The sequence below is a fragment of the Solanum dulcamara genome, chromosome 9 (assembly GCF_947179165.1).
Source record: "Solanum dulcamara chromosome 9, daSolDulc1.2, whole genome shotgun sequence".
NCBI classification, from domain to species: domain Eukaryota; kingdom Viridiplantae; phylum Streptophyta; class Magnoliopsida; order Solanales; family Solanaceae; genus Solanum; species Solanum dulcamara.
The window spans coordinates 54,685,574-54,700,703 of NC_077245.1; the positions used below are offsets into that span (position 1 = coordinate 54,685,574).

Below are 15,130 nucleotides of genomic sequence, written 5' to 3' on the forward strand. Positions count from 1 at the left end.
AGTACATAGCGGAGTTTGTAGCTAGTATTCCCTTGGGACGTTACTTTGGCTATCGGACCGAACCCCACCATAAAGTCCTCTCGATGCTTAGTCATTATCCCAATGGAATTTCATGAAAACATAGTCATTAACATCATTAGGAAAAGTTATAATAGATACCAATCTAACATTATAAAATAAACATATGAGTAGTTGTAAGACCCCGAAAGTCGAAAAGTTTGAATCAAGGAGAAAAGTCTCAAAATTTTGAACTGACCCATGTTTACGAGTCACTCTACGACTCGTAGAGCTTTCTACGGATCGTAAGAGCAAGTCGTAGAGTGAGTCCCATGGGTTCGTCCAGAACAAACCTTAGATGACACCTTACGACTCAACAGGAAGAGTCATAGTAGTTTCTACGACCCGTAATACCCAGACGTAACCCTACTTCAGAGGTTAAGTTTCAGAAGTCCCTCAAGGTCAAGTCTACGACTTGACAGGACGGTTCATAGAGGTTGTTAAGAGTCGTAGGAATGACTCATAATTAAACTTCAGAGACCTACATATTTGGGACCTGCAGAACAGGTCAAGTTTATGACCCATAGATGAGTTGACGAATCATAATAATGACTCATTTGCAAACTTCAGAGACCTGATTTCTAGGTCCTTTCCAAAGCCTGCAGGACGAGTCGTCTTGATGACTCGTCATCTTCCCTACGACTCGTAGGGTCAATCCATAGGGTCAGATTTGAAGATTTAATAAAGAGTATTTGTGTCATTTCCCAAGTTCGATTCAATGAACCAAGACACAATTATGGCTACGTTCAACCCTATATCTACCTAATTCTTTCAAAATTCCCTCATTCTAAATCACTCTCCCAAATTTCTCTAAGGCAAGAACAAAGTCTGTCAAGGTTTCTTCTCCAAGCTACAAGCTAGGGTATCTTTCTTCAAGGGTTCTTCTTAAATCCTTAGTGAATTTAATCAAGGTATGTAGGGATTGATCCTTAGGTCCCTTTCATCCATGGAGTCTCAAAGTTTCCTCAAAGTTTCTTTTAATTTTCAATTGATTATGAACCCTAGTTTTTATAAGTTACATTAGGTTGATTTAATTCCATTTTTAGACATTATCAATGATCATTACAAGCATGTTTTCGTATGAATTGCATGATTTCTAGTTGAATTATGAATACCCATGCATAAAGCTATTTCCAAGTTATGATTATGAAGTTGAAGATGATTTTCATGAAAAGATTATGAGTTCCATGATTTTCAATGAAAGTTCTATGATTTAAAGTTGAGATTATAAATTTATGAATCAAGTTATGATCAAAGAAGTTATTATGGTATGATAAGTTAAATTCTCATACAATCATGTTAAAGATGGTGATAAGTACAATTCCACCGAATTTATGGATTCTTATGAATCACTAAAGTTAATAAGTTATTCCTAATATATTTATACAGATGGATTGATAGGTAGTTACTAGCTTTCCCTAATATGTTATGACCATGTTTTATGAATTTCGATTGGGATATTGACTAAGTATCGAGAGGGCTTCTAGGTGGGTTTCATTCTGGTAACGCAGTTAGTTACTCAAGAGAATCCTAGTAGCAACCTAAAGTCCCAAACTACGTTGCCCGCATAATATTTTCCTTCATGGTGTAGCTAGTGGATCCACATATAGCACAGATGAGTTGAGTTTAGCTAAGTACCATGACAGAGTATACCCTGACAAGGTATCCTCCCCCTTCTCGATAAGGGTTCCATCAGATTCCATGTAATAGGTCGCATGGTCTTAGATATCAGTTAAAGGTCTTATCCCAAAAAGTTAAATGTCAAGTTATGAGTTTTATGATATGCATTAACCATGAGTTTTATATGTTTTCAAACGCTTTTAAGCTTTACTCATGTTCATTATGATTGGTCATGCATCTTATGGCATATCATTTATGTCCCTTTACTTGTTCATGCATACCTCATATGCTTAGTACATTCAAATGTACTAAAACATATTTTTCCTATATTATCTCATAATGTAGGGGAGGAAGACACTCACGACCATCCTATTCGTGGTTAGAGTTGATTAGATATCAAGAGTTGGGGAGTCCTCATCTTATCGAGGGTAATAACTTTGTTCCTTATTTCTATTATTTGACTTCTTATTGTTCGGGTGAGCTAGGAACTTGTCCTAAGACCCCATGAAGGATTAAACTAGAAGCATGTTTAGACACTATATGATGTAGTCCGGATAGGACATCTTTAAGTTGTTATCCCTTAGTCCCATCCCATTGAGTTGATTACTTCTGCTTATTTCAACAAGTTTGTTTATCTTATTGATGCGATGTATGCTAAGATGGCTTGGTTGGTGTCCCTTGCATTCCAATCGTTGTGTCGCGGCATGGACCTAATTCGTGTCGTGACAGTAACTCATTCATCATCTTCACATGAGTGTGTGAGGCAAACCTATCATAATCTTTAAACTTTGCTTGAAGAATCATCATAACATCATAGTTCATCAACATTCATTACTTTTCATGAGTCATTCATAAGAATTGATAATAATTCACAAAATATTCATTGAAATCATTCATAGTTCATGATCATAAATACTTGAAAACATACTTAAAAATAGTACATAGCATAGGTCATTGAAATTCAACTTGAAATCATGCAATATGATGTGAATTATGCATAATTAGACTAATAACAATAAAACATATCATAATTTAGAAGACTCAATGCAAATTTATGAAAATAGGGCTTTAGTAGAAGAAATCATAAACAGAATTTGAGAAGAACCTTGGGACACCATGGGTGAAAGGGACCATGGATGAATTCCCACATACCATAGATCTTAGAAGCCCTAATTTGTTCTTTGCTTGAAAAATTGACTTGATTTTCTCTTTGAATTGCTTGAGGAAAAAGAAGATTCTTGAAAAAAGACTTTAGAGAGAAGATTTTGGGATTTCAGTGTTTGGATAAGAGGGTTGGAGGGCTTAGGGTAGTTAATAGGTTAGTATGAACCCCCAAAAATTGTCCACAATCATTAATAAGATACTAGGGAAAATACCACAACACCCCTGAACTTAACTGAAACTTCACCATGATGGAGGGACCACCATGGTCCATGAAGCTCACCACAGCCCATGGTGATGGTCGTATTGAGGGACTTGGACTTTTGGTGAGTTGAGTTAGCAAGGGGTTCCTTCATAGATACCACCACGATCCGTGGTGGCCTCTTGTAATGTCCCGCATGGTTTAAAGGTTGGAATATGTCATACTAGGGTAAAGTAGGGGAAAATGGCTTCAGAGGACCATTTTGTGTCTCAAACTCGATGACTTCTAATTGTATATATGAGTTAGGATCAATTTCTAAGTATTTAAAGAGTGTTATATATGGTGTAGGGTCATAAGAGATCTCTAACACCAAGCCGAGTCCAAAGAATTTCTATCATCTAAGGATTCGTATTAGTCTGAAATAGGGTCAACTTCAAATGTCCATATCTCCTAGTATATAACGAATTAGGTGTCCTATTACCTATCAAATTAAAGTTCCTTGAGTCTTCTTTCAAACGCCACCTAGATTGCATTATTTGGAATTCGGAGTAAGAAGTTATGTCCTCTTAACCAAAAGGGTGCGCGCCAAGTCTGTTTCGCATATGGTGTCAATCTTGGCTCAAATTTTAATTTAGAAAAAAAATGAATTGTGGGGGAACACCTCCGCATTGCGGACCTGTTCCTAGTTAGTCAAAATTTAGCAAAATTTCCAATTTCAAGTAAGGGCAACTTGGACAATTCCTTGAATATATATAAATGAACTTGGACACGTTTTGGGGTCATTTTTGCAGTCTTTTGCCTCCCCAAAACCATAAACTTCATCCTCCTCTCTCTCAAATCATCTCCAACAAATTTGCCCTCAAACTCAAGGATTCAAGCTTCCCATTGAAGACCTAACATCAATACTTCTCCAACTCTTCTTCAAGTTCCTCTCTAAGGTATGTGGGTTTTCATCCATGGGTCTTTTCACCCATGGAGTCCAAATGTTTCTCAACCTAGCATTTCAATTCAAAATGATGAAATCTTATAGGCTTTTACATGATGACATTTAATGCATAGATTATGATATATTTAAAGTTTCTTTACATACATTGATGGATATTGACTCTTGATTTCATGAAGATATGATGTCATTAAAGTGACTATATGAACGCTTCAAAATAGTTTTAAGACATATATGGTTGCTTTGAGAATGTGTATTTTACATTACTCTTATGCAAGCAAGAATTCTTTAAAAGCATTGAAAGGTTTTTACGAAATGAACCCACCTAGTTTCCTATGATAAAGTATAGTTGAAATAAAGTTTGACTCCAATCAATGTTATGAAGTAAATGCTTATGAAGGGGAGTCTTTATCAAATGATTTATTGATGAAAGGGCTTCTTAGCCAGAGTAAGTTTCAATGTGAAAAGACAATCCTCACATTGAATCAAATGAAATATTTAAGGTTATGATATGACATGTATGACATCCCTATATGTCGCCAATGATTTTGAACATTTTTCCAAAAGGTAGGTCCGATCAGCATGGTATCCGGAATACCATCCACCGATTGATGTTTTAATATTAAGGTTGCTATATTGATGTTCAAACGTTATTTTATGGGATTTGACCTAGCACTGAATGTAGCATGTAGATGGGGACTCGACCGAAGGGGTTCTTAAGTAAAGTCTCATGTTGCATTAATTATGTGCCACCATAGGAGGCCTTGTCGGCTAGGCCTTTATAGCCATCAAATGTTAAAGTTAAAGTTAAAGAATGTTAAAAGTTGATCGGAGTTCTACCTGGCAAGTAGTCTCCACGTGTCAACATAGGGGGATATATTGGATTTCATGTAATAGTTCACATGAATTAAATGTCGATTATGGCCACTTCCCCAAAAAATGAATGTTTTAAGGTTTCATATGATGATGTCTAATGCATGCATTCACCTATGCATATTGCATACTCATGTCTCTCTCTTATGTTCTTCATTTAATAGCATACTCACATACTTAGTACATTCAAATTACTAACGCATATTTTTGCCTACATGATATCACCATGTAGGGATCGATGTCGCTCCTCACCCTCCTTCCTATGGCTAAGTTGATCGTTGAAGGCTACCACTTTGGTGAGTTCCCACATTCCGGGAACGACACTCCTATCTTATCTAGCTTATGTTATATTTAGACTCTTACGTTGAATTTTGGTATTTTTGACTAAATCTTAAGGGTGAGCTAGGGACATGTCTTAGCCCCCGCCAAGTATTTAAGGTAGAAGGTATGGTTGTACATATAAAAATATGTTATGTTGTCATTAACTCTTATTAAATGTGAAGCTCTTTAGTCCCTATATCCCCTTTTTCCGCTTGATTTGTTTATCATTACCAATGAAATGCTTAATGAATGCTAAGAGGCTTGGATGAGGTACCTTCGGGTGTCTCATTTGTCGTGTCATGTCTAGGCCCCAGGTCTGGGTCGTGACACCTCCATAGATTGTAGACGTCACATGTGGTGTGGACTTCTCAGGACCCTTGAGGGGGTCGAGCTACGGGACACCACCACGGCTCATGGTGCATCCCACAATCCTTGAACCCTCTCGTGGTCCTCCACCCCTAAGTGCCCTCTTTCAAATTTTGACCATGTGAGCTTTCCACGGCCCGTAGTTCTCTTCACGGGCCGTGAAGGACTCTGTGAAGTCCATCTGATGCTAGAAACTAGAAAAATTTCTAGGAAACTTCTTATAAACTTTGCTTTCCTACTTTCCAATTCCGAGGTCTTAAAATCACCCTATGGCTTATAGTTTGGAACCCTACACTTGTTATACTTAAGCACCATAGCACTAGTCGAAGATGGAGTCGAACCTGAATACCTTTGACAAAACTGAGAATGACCACCACCACTGGATCTCTAATGAGAGTAATCACCACTATCAGTCTGAGCCCTCTTAGTCTCCCAAGAACTCTCCTTAACCTTCTCTTCCTCAATCTGTTGAGCATCAGTCATCAACCCAGAAATGTCTATATTTTTATCAACATAGATGTCCTACACTTTTTCACCACCTCTCCAAGACACTGGAAACAAACATCCTCACACAGTCCCTAGAATCGGCCACCATGGCCGGAGCATTCTCGGAAAGTTGAGTGAATTTCAAAGAATACTCTTTCATACTCATGTTGCCTTCCCTCAAGTTAATGAACTCCTGCACCTTTGCCTCTCTCATCTCGAGGGGGAGAATTAATCTAGAAAAGCTCCTTTGAATTAGTCCCAATCCAATGGTCATGCATCAATAAACTTTTTCTCTTTCCATTGTGTGAACCAAATCTGAGCCACTCCCTTCATCTGATAAGTAGCTAGATCAACACTCTCAATCGGTGTGACGCCCATGATCTCAATGATCTTCAAAATAGCCTCAATAAACTCTTATGGATACTCATCAAACTTAGAACCATGAAATTATGGAGGGTTCATAGGAGTGAAATCCCATACTCTAGTAGTAGCCGTGTTCATATTAGGATTGACCAAGGCCACAACCTCTCAATTTGGCTAAGCAGTCATGTCTTAGGCTAGTACTTGGAAAGCATCCCTAAACTCAGCATGAGCCACTTGCTCGGCCAAAGGGTCGGGGGGAGAAAGAGGTGCTTGTTTCTCTTCTTTCGAATTCCTTTGAACATAAGCTCTTCTTGGAGACATGATATTTTAAACACATAGAGCAATAGGTGAGGAAACTATATAGAGTTACACTTTATCGCACGACTAAGATCATGAAATAAGTGAATTATTTCCTAGCATTTCATAGTCTCTCATTAATAAATATGGTGCGTTTCATACCTTTGAACAAGACTCTACTTAACGCGGCATTCAAACACCCTAAGACACTAGAACTTGATGCTCTGATACTAAGTTTATCATGACCCAAGACTACCCCTAGTCGAGACAGAAGCTCCCCCAAGCTAACCTCATGACATAGCATGACACTAAGATTCATAAAACCACATAAGACATAACTAAAAAATAGAAGAAAACATTAATAGCCTAACAAGAGTCTCATATAGCAAAATCCAGTATCTGAGGATACATATGTGGAATCTAATCATTTTTTTATATGAAAGTTTTTACTACATAGGTGAGTAGCAAGAACATGCCCCTGACTAACTCTAAATTCTAAAACTGAAATAGAAATACTGAAATGGATAGATAATATCTTCCTCGAAACATGAGGACTCACAAAATGTAGTACTAAGCAAATTGGAGATAAGACTAATCGGGAACCTAATGGAATGCATTAGAATCTATATTATTTTATAATATAGATTTATCTTCCTAAGGGTTTGGGAGAATGAGAGTGAAGCGGAGATTAGGAGACTTAGGGATCAATTAAGACCTCCTAAATAATCCCAAAATGACATAATATAGGAGTTAAAAGAATGGGAAAAGACCCAATTAACCCTGAGTAAAAACTGACAAGGACCTTTCACGGGAGACTTCCACAGACCGTACAACTTTTCATGGTATGTGATGATGTCCATAATAAAGAGAGATTTCTTGAGTCTGAGGGTCGCTCTATACGAATGCCTCTACGGTCCATGGATAAGTTCACGGGTTGTACAAACTCCCATACAAGACTGAAAATCTTGAGTTATGGGGACTTGGTTTTACGGATCATTCCATGACCCATGGAAGATTTTACGGTCTGTAAAGGAGCTCGTGAAATAATCAACCAATTTTCCAAACTCTGAGATATAGTCTACAGTTCTCTTCATGGCCCATGGTTCCATTCACGGTCCGTGAAAGGGTCCATACAAATCCTTTTCTGCAACTTTTTAGTTTCTTCTAATTTTCAAGGTTTGCTCTGGGCTTAGGAACTTTCTAGATATTACACATTCTTTCTCCTTGCATGTTTCATTTCTATCATTTTCACATTTATCTTCCTTACTTATTTCATAATAACTAGTCATCATTCTCTCTTGAGTTGCACCTATACTTGGTGATCAGCATAACGTCGATTAAGAATTATTCAGCACTAGTTGCTCGTAGATGCCTGAGGTCATATTTATCCATTCAAGCCAATGTTTAGCCAGCGAGACGCCAGTTGGCTTCTATGGGTGTCGATTTCTTCGACAGTGTACTTAAGTGATTTTAAGCTCCAAATCCTTCAAACTTCATTTTTTTAAGAAATGCATACACATAAGAGAATTAGGGCCTAAAATCCCCTCAATTAGCATTAAAACATAGCAAAAAATCATGATTATGAGCTCAATAAGTTGGTAAAAAACCAACTCATCAAACCCCCAAACTAAAACTATTTCTTATCCTCAAGAAAATCATTCACTGAACATAAAATTTGCACTCAGCCACATACGACATAAGATCTGCATAATTAAACACTAAGACCCAAAAATATCAACAACAAAAGACTCTATATACAAACACAACTCAAAATTGGTTCCACCATCATTAAAAAGGAAAAGGTTTTCTCCTTTCAAAACCAATAAAAGGGCAGCCCGGTGCACTTAAGCTCCCGCTATGCGCAGGGTCCGGGAAGGGCCCGACCACAAGGGTCTGTTGTACGCAGCCTTACCTTGCATTTCTGCCAGAGGCTGTTTCCAAGGCTTGAACCCGTGACCTCCTGGTCACAAAAGGGCAGCCCGGTGCACTAAAGCTCCCGCTATGCGCAGGGTCCGAGGAAGGGCCCGACCAATTTCAAAACCAATCTCAATTGAAAATAATCTTTTCAAGCATAGATCTTGGATAATGGCATCAACCTTCATGGTTTGCCAAAAGATTCACACAAATTTATTGCAATCACGCAGCCCAATTGAAATAATGACTTAACCATTCACTTGAAAGATATAATGTCGCTCACACAAGACAGAATCTCACTCACAATTATGAACATCAATTTCAAGGATTATAAATCAAGCAATTTTGCTCACACTCACAAAGAAATTCAAGCATACATATATTGAACCATAGGCTTGTCCGATATATGAATGCCATTAATGTAGATTGAAAAGGCTCAAAATCACCAAGGACTTTTGGGTTAAACTTAGGCTCAAGCAAAAGATAGGGTATCATTTGGTCAAAGTGACTAAAAACCTCCCTAATGTTATCACATATCTTTTGAGCATATCTCTCACATTATTGACATGTTTTTACCTTATTTCTCCTATTCAAAACATCATTAACTCAATCATACACCCATTTTTCTTTTCACGTAAGGTATGTGAAACCATAAGCTGACACCATTTTTTTATTTTTCTTCTTTCCATTCTTTCATATATGGTTTCATTAGACACTTTTCAATTGAAACTTTTGATGCTCTAAACACTTTTTAGCTTATTCCTATTTTTCTTTCTTGGTGCACAACTTTTCAAACTTAGTCTTTTGTCTACATCACAATTTCATTCTTTACTTCTCACCCAAACTTATCCTTTTAACCTATATTTTCCTCATTAGCAATTAGGGAGATGAGGGTGACAAAACAAGAATTCAAAAAATTCAAGGTGTGCAACATGGTGACCCAAGAAATAGGTCTAGGCTCAATGGGGTTAACTAAGATCAATGTCAAGGAAAGGAAAATTTTGGGTGGAGTGACGAATCAAAAAGGGTCTAGGTTCATCTTTCAAGCAAATTCATATCTAGAATTTTACCTTGAAACACTTTCGAGGGCAAGTTTAGACAATAGACAAACACAAGAATTAATCAAAAACCTCACTACACAAGGTATCACAACCCAAGAAGGTCTCAAGTTAATTTTGAAATTAATTGAACCAAATGAAAGGTGACAAACTACAATGGAGTTTACACCCGCTTGCAAATCACAAAACCAAATGAAGAATGTAAGACCCATGACAAGAGATTGCTTTAAATTCACTTATTTCTTCATTTTTAAAATCATTTTCAACCTTTCTTTGCCAAACAAATTTTTTGGCGGTCTCTCTTGCAAGAAGTGTAACACAAGACTCAATTAAAACTAAACTTGAAATTTTTCCTTAAGAAAGTTGTCTCTCAATCTATCATAGGGAAATGTCAACAAGGCACAACACAAAAAGACTCAAAGATAAGAAAAAGATTTTTAAAATGTTCCTTGGGAAGAAACGTGGCATGAAGAAAATATTTGGAGTTTATTTAATTAACTATTATTCACAAAGATAATTTTAAACTATTCACTCATAAATTCATTGAGAGACTAAGGTTACTAAGAGCAATTATCAAGCACGGGTAGTATGACAAAAGGTGAATGTAAGACCAACCCGGCTAAAACATCAACATCCAACATAAAACAATTAATAAAGCATGCCCGACAAGGCACAATTCAACAGTCAAAATAAGTCCAACAAGTACTTCCAACATCATTAACCAACAATCCACATCAAGGGCACCAATTAACATAAAATAGCAAAATCATCCATAAATCGGGCATCAAAAGCTAACCAAACAAAAAATAACAATAGTCATAATCAAAGAAGCACCCCCAACAAAAATTTAGCATTGTCCCCAATATTATCATAAAAGGTATAGTGGGAGAACACATCCTGAATCAATCTTCATTGTTATCTTTATCATCCTCATCATCTTAACAGTGCTCGAACGGCATGCTAGACTTTGCTCCACCCCTTATTGGTGATCTGGCTTCAATGACTCCTATATTTCCCTCTTCACACCTGCTGCCTCTACATCAAACTCTTGTTCCGAGATTCTCATGTCCATTGGTCCAGATGTGGTCCTCAGTGTCCTTATTGCTTTCTCTAGCATAGACATATCGCCCCGCCTCATTGGAGATTTTCCTTTGAGGTATTTCATGTCGGTCAAGGGTGTTGATTGCACCCTCTACCTCATCAACACTTTTGAAAAGGTTGTTCACATATTCTACCAAGCTTTGCATTGCATTTTCTGTTGCAGTCACAAGCATCTTAGGCAAGGATCTAGCAAGCTTTATGAGTTGGTGATCGTTGAAGTAAGCCACTTCAACCAATCTGTCGTAGGCGCTTTATCTTAGGAGGGGATATAATGATGATCCAACCAAAGTAGTACCCTCTCTCATTGAGGCATTTCCTGACTCCACGGGATTTGGGGTTTCCAGAGTAGCACGAGTGGGTTACAATTCTCCCAAACCTTGCATCTTGCGCTTTTTGATCTTGGGAGCCTCGACATATATCCTTTAGTCTAAATCAATCACCTCAAAAGAAGGTGAAGCAACATCAAAGAGAAAATATTGCACGTATGCATGGAAACATAATTTGCTGATTAGGACCGAGAAAGGCATAGAGAAAGCCTTTTGGAAAGTCCTTCTCCGTATTTGCACAACCATCACTTCTCCATAGTTGACATGAACACTCTTTATCAAATAAGTAATGATTATAGCAGTTTCATTATGGACCCTCTTATCATTCTTGGAGGGCGTAATACAAGCACAGATAAATTCAATCCACAGTTTGGCTTCAAACATCAGTTCATGAAGAGATATCTTTCCTCCCATAATCGCCCAAGCTGGTTGGTCTATTGCAATGGTATTGGCAACCCATTGGAGATGATAACCTTTGGATGCCACCTTTTCCGGAAACGCAGATACTATTTCAGACCAAAAGAGGGAGTTGATAGTTTATGGTGTGATGTCCAACTCCACACCCTACACAAGGACAGAAGGCAAGTTGGGGTACTTCTCCACTAGACCACGAAGGCCCAATATATCTTGCCTCTCCTGATATGAGGTACAAAATTCAATGACCAATTCGGGGAAGAACTCTCCTGGCTTATTAGTAAGAGATAGCCAATTTCTTGCAATGAGTTGTTGTATAATATTAGAGAATTTCTCCCCCAAACCAGCTAAAGTGAACCTTTTCTCCAACGTGAAGGTCTGGTTGGTCTTAGAAAGGGTGTACCTCTCCTTCATTCCCTTGATACCAAAACATATTCTCTCTTCTTCATTGACAATATTTTGGGGGTTTTCATTCTTGGCCTTGCTTTGGAGGAGGAGAAGGACTTTTGATTATGCATACTAGATTGGCCCTTGCGAGAATTCATTTTCTGCAAGAGAAACTATGAGGTACACTAATCCTAAATAATTTTGGTTTTTTCATTTGGGAAATTAAAAACACTCCTAGAAAAAGTTGAGAAAACAAAAAGAATAGGAGTGCAAAAAGAATTAAAATATTTCGTACACAGTAGCACCGGCGTTTCACCGGCGGTTAACAAATGTGAAATTGTACACCACTAGTTCAAGTGTCGGCTACAATCAGAAGCATGGAAACTATTTGGGCTACCCAGCATAAGACCGTCATCTCGCCAATAAAGACATGCAGCTCGCAAGTGAAACGTTGGTCTAACTCAATGGGATTTTGAAATCCCTAACTTAACCGGTGTTGCACTGCAAAATCCAAGGCAATAATTGTGCAACGCCAAGGTTTCACAGTTACCACTTCGACCAAAAATGGTCCCATTCATTTCAACAACTCAACAAGCATGTCACCAATGGGTACTCAGACTTTTCCAAAGGATTCACAATTCAATTTAAACTATTTTTGATGATTTCCTTAAGAAGGATGTCACCCCATCTATCATTGGGAATAATCAATCAAGACATTCAATAATTTAACACCTCTCATTCGCACTTTCAATGTCACCACAAAATTATAATCACACAAAGCAATTCTACAATACTCATTGATGCCACTCAATCACATTTCACAACCAACAACTTAAAGATTCACATAATGAAGAATTTACCCTTAGAAATAACGTCACCCAATCCATCATAGGGACAATTCATGTACTATATAAATATAAATGGGTTACTAATACTTCAAATCCAACTCAAATTTTAAGAAATTTACATAATATTTTAAAACGTTTTCATCATATTCAAGCTCAAACAACTTAGATCTACTCATTTCAAAGAAAACAAATTCCATTTTCATAGCAACAAATTCGAGCATAATACTTGAATTTTGCGAAAGATCAGTTCTAGCATGGAAACAACTCACATTTAAATATTATGAAAGCTTAAAATTTGTAAAATAGAGTATCATAACAAAGATTGAAGAATGAAGAGGAAAAAGCTTAAGAACTTCAATGGAGTTTTCTTGCAACTTCAACTCAAGAAGTGCTAAAACCTAAGCTTTTCGAATTTAGAAAGATTGAGGTTTAGAGTGAGGATAGAAGAATGGGAAATGGGGATTTTATAGGAGAGAAAGGAGGATTGGAAGTTGGATGGTTTAAAGAAGGAGTGGGGAGAAGAACATAGGGAAGTGGAGTGTATGGGGAATGAATATGGAGGAAGAAGAAAGGTGTTAGGCATTTGGGGTTTGGGGAAAGGTGGTCAAATTCCGACTTTGGTCTTCCCTGAGTCAAAATTAAAGATTCCTCAACATTACCTAACTTGCATTGGAGCAGTGGTTCTCTAATCCCCATGGGCAGACACCAGTTCAGCACAAATGTTGAAAATTCTTGCTAGTGCACTATTTCACACCGACTCTTTGATTGGCGATGTACAATTTTTAACTAGCAACTTTTCCGTCTAGTGTAGGTTCATGTATATATATATAGTGTAATTTTTCAATAAAGGAGATTCGGATGAATCCCTTAGAGTCCATGTAGATCCGCCCTACTTGTATATATTTACTATTTTTCTAGTTTCTTAGAGCCTGAACTGTATAATTTATGCCTATTACGTATATATCTATACATGCCATTCATCTCTTTTCTGATTCCTTTTGATGCATTTTTAGTTTATAATTTCTCTTTAGTTTGAGTTATTGGCTTACCAGCTGGAGGGTTATAGTAGGTGCCTTCATGGCTCAATTTTTAGATCGTGAAAAATGAGAAGATGGATGGTCCTACATGATATCAACAATAACCTATTCAAACTAGTTAAACTAAAGTATTTTAGGATGAGAGGAATTCTAAATCAATGGCCACAACTGGTCCTTCACCTTGGAAGTTACAAACCTTGGGTAAAGGACCAGTTGATTCAATGGAAGAGACCCTGACCTAGATGATATAAATGTATCATAAATAAAGCCTGCAGAGGCAATCATGGGAAAAGCTTTATAGGAGACTAGGGGATTCTAACAATATTTGTGTAAAGACAACAATTATTCAATAAGGTATTCAACATTACATTGAACAACAAAGAGTACATATCTAGATAGAATCTCACTCCCTAGCCATGCTAAAGATTCTAGAGGGTAGCTAGGTGTCATGCCCCCGAGCATACACACCGGATGTGGCCGGCACTCAAAAATCATTATTCGTCCCAAGCAAACCACTTGGCCTGACTAACTCACTCAACGGAAGACTCAAACTCAACAAGGAGTAACATCTAGTGGGCAATCACGTACATCATCATCAAACTTTAGGATAAATTAAAGCACCCATTTAAACATAAGTCAAATATCATAACTTCAATAACAAAAATTGTAGTTTTTAAATACATTCCAAATAACTCAACAAGACTTTACTCTACTCAATCTATAAAGCCTCCATTGACTATCAAGAGGGTGCCAAAACAAGCCCGCGACTACCTCCGAAGAACTAACATAATGAAAGAAACTGAAATGTGAAGGAGTTTCTCTAAATGCAAAGAGGTCTCACCAAAAGCTCGGACGGATAGATCCTCAAAGGTGCACTTGTTGATAATCTCTAAAACCTATATATGTATCATGAAATGATGCAGGTCGAATGAAATTAGTACATGGAATGTATGAGTATGTAAAATGGCAAAAGAAAACTTACATCAAGATACTCAACTCTTGGAACTCATATCTGAAAATTACTCAACTCAATAGAACATGCAATGTAGAAAATAGTGCTTTAAAAGGCATGCAATGATAGTTGTAACTCAGTAAAATAAAATATAGTACTTTTACTTCATTAGAAAGATTCTCTAATAGACAATCATCACTTATGAACTAGTGACGATACAATGAAGCGATGTCATTGCCACATCCGTCCAATACTTTTTCAGGGAAAAAGACGTAACATCATCTCTAAATCTATATAAAAGTCCTCTTTTGAAAAAATTAGGAGTCGCCCAAATGAAAGGCACGATCCTATCCTAAGTTGGTCGTAGTTTATAAGGATTGAGTTATTTAAACTCTTGCCCAAGT

At 37.3% G+C, this 15,130-nt stretch overlaps 1 long non-coding RNA gene across 1 annotated transcript in view; it reads right to left on the reverse strand.

Moving 5' to 3' along the window:
• Positions 1-14,974, reverse strand: part of LOC129904050 (uncharacterized) — a 29,496-nt gene extending 14,522 nt beyond the window's left edge. Inside the window, exon 1 of the long non-coding RNA XR_008770353.1 lies at positions 14,616-14,974. This is a non-coding gene — a long non-coding RNA (uncharacterized LOC129904050). The remainder of the gene's footprint in view (positions 1-14,615) is intronic.
• Positions 14,975-15,130: the final 156 nt, after the last annotated feature.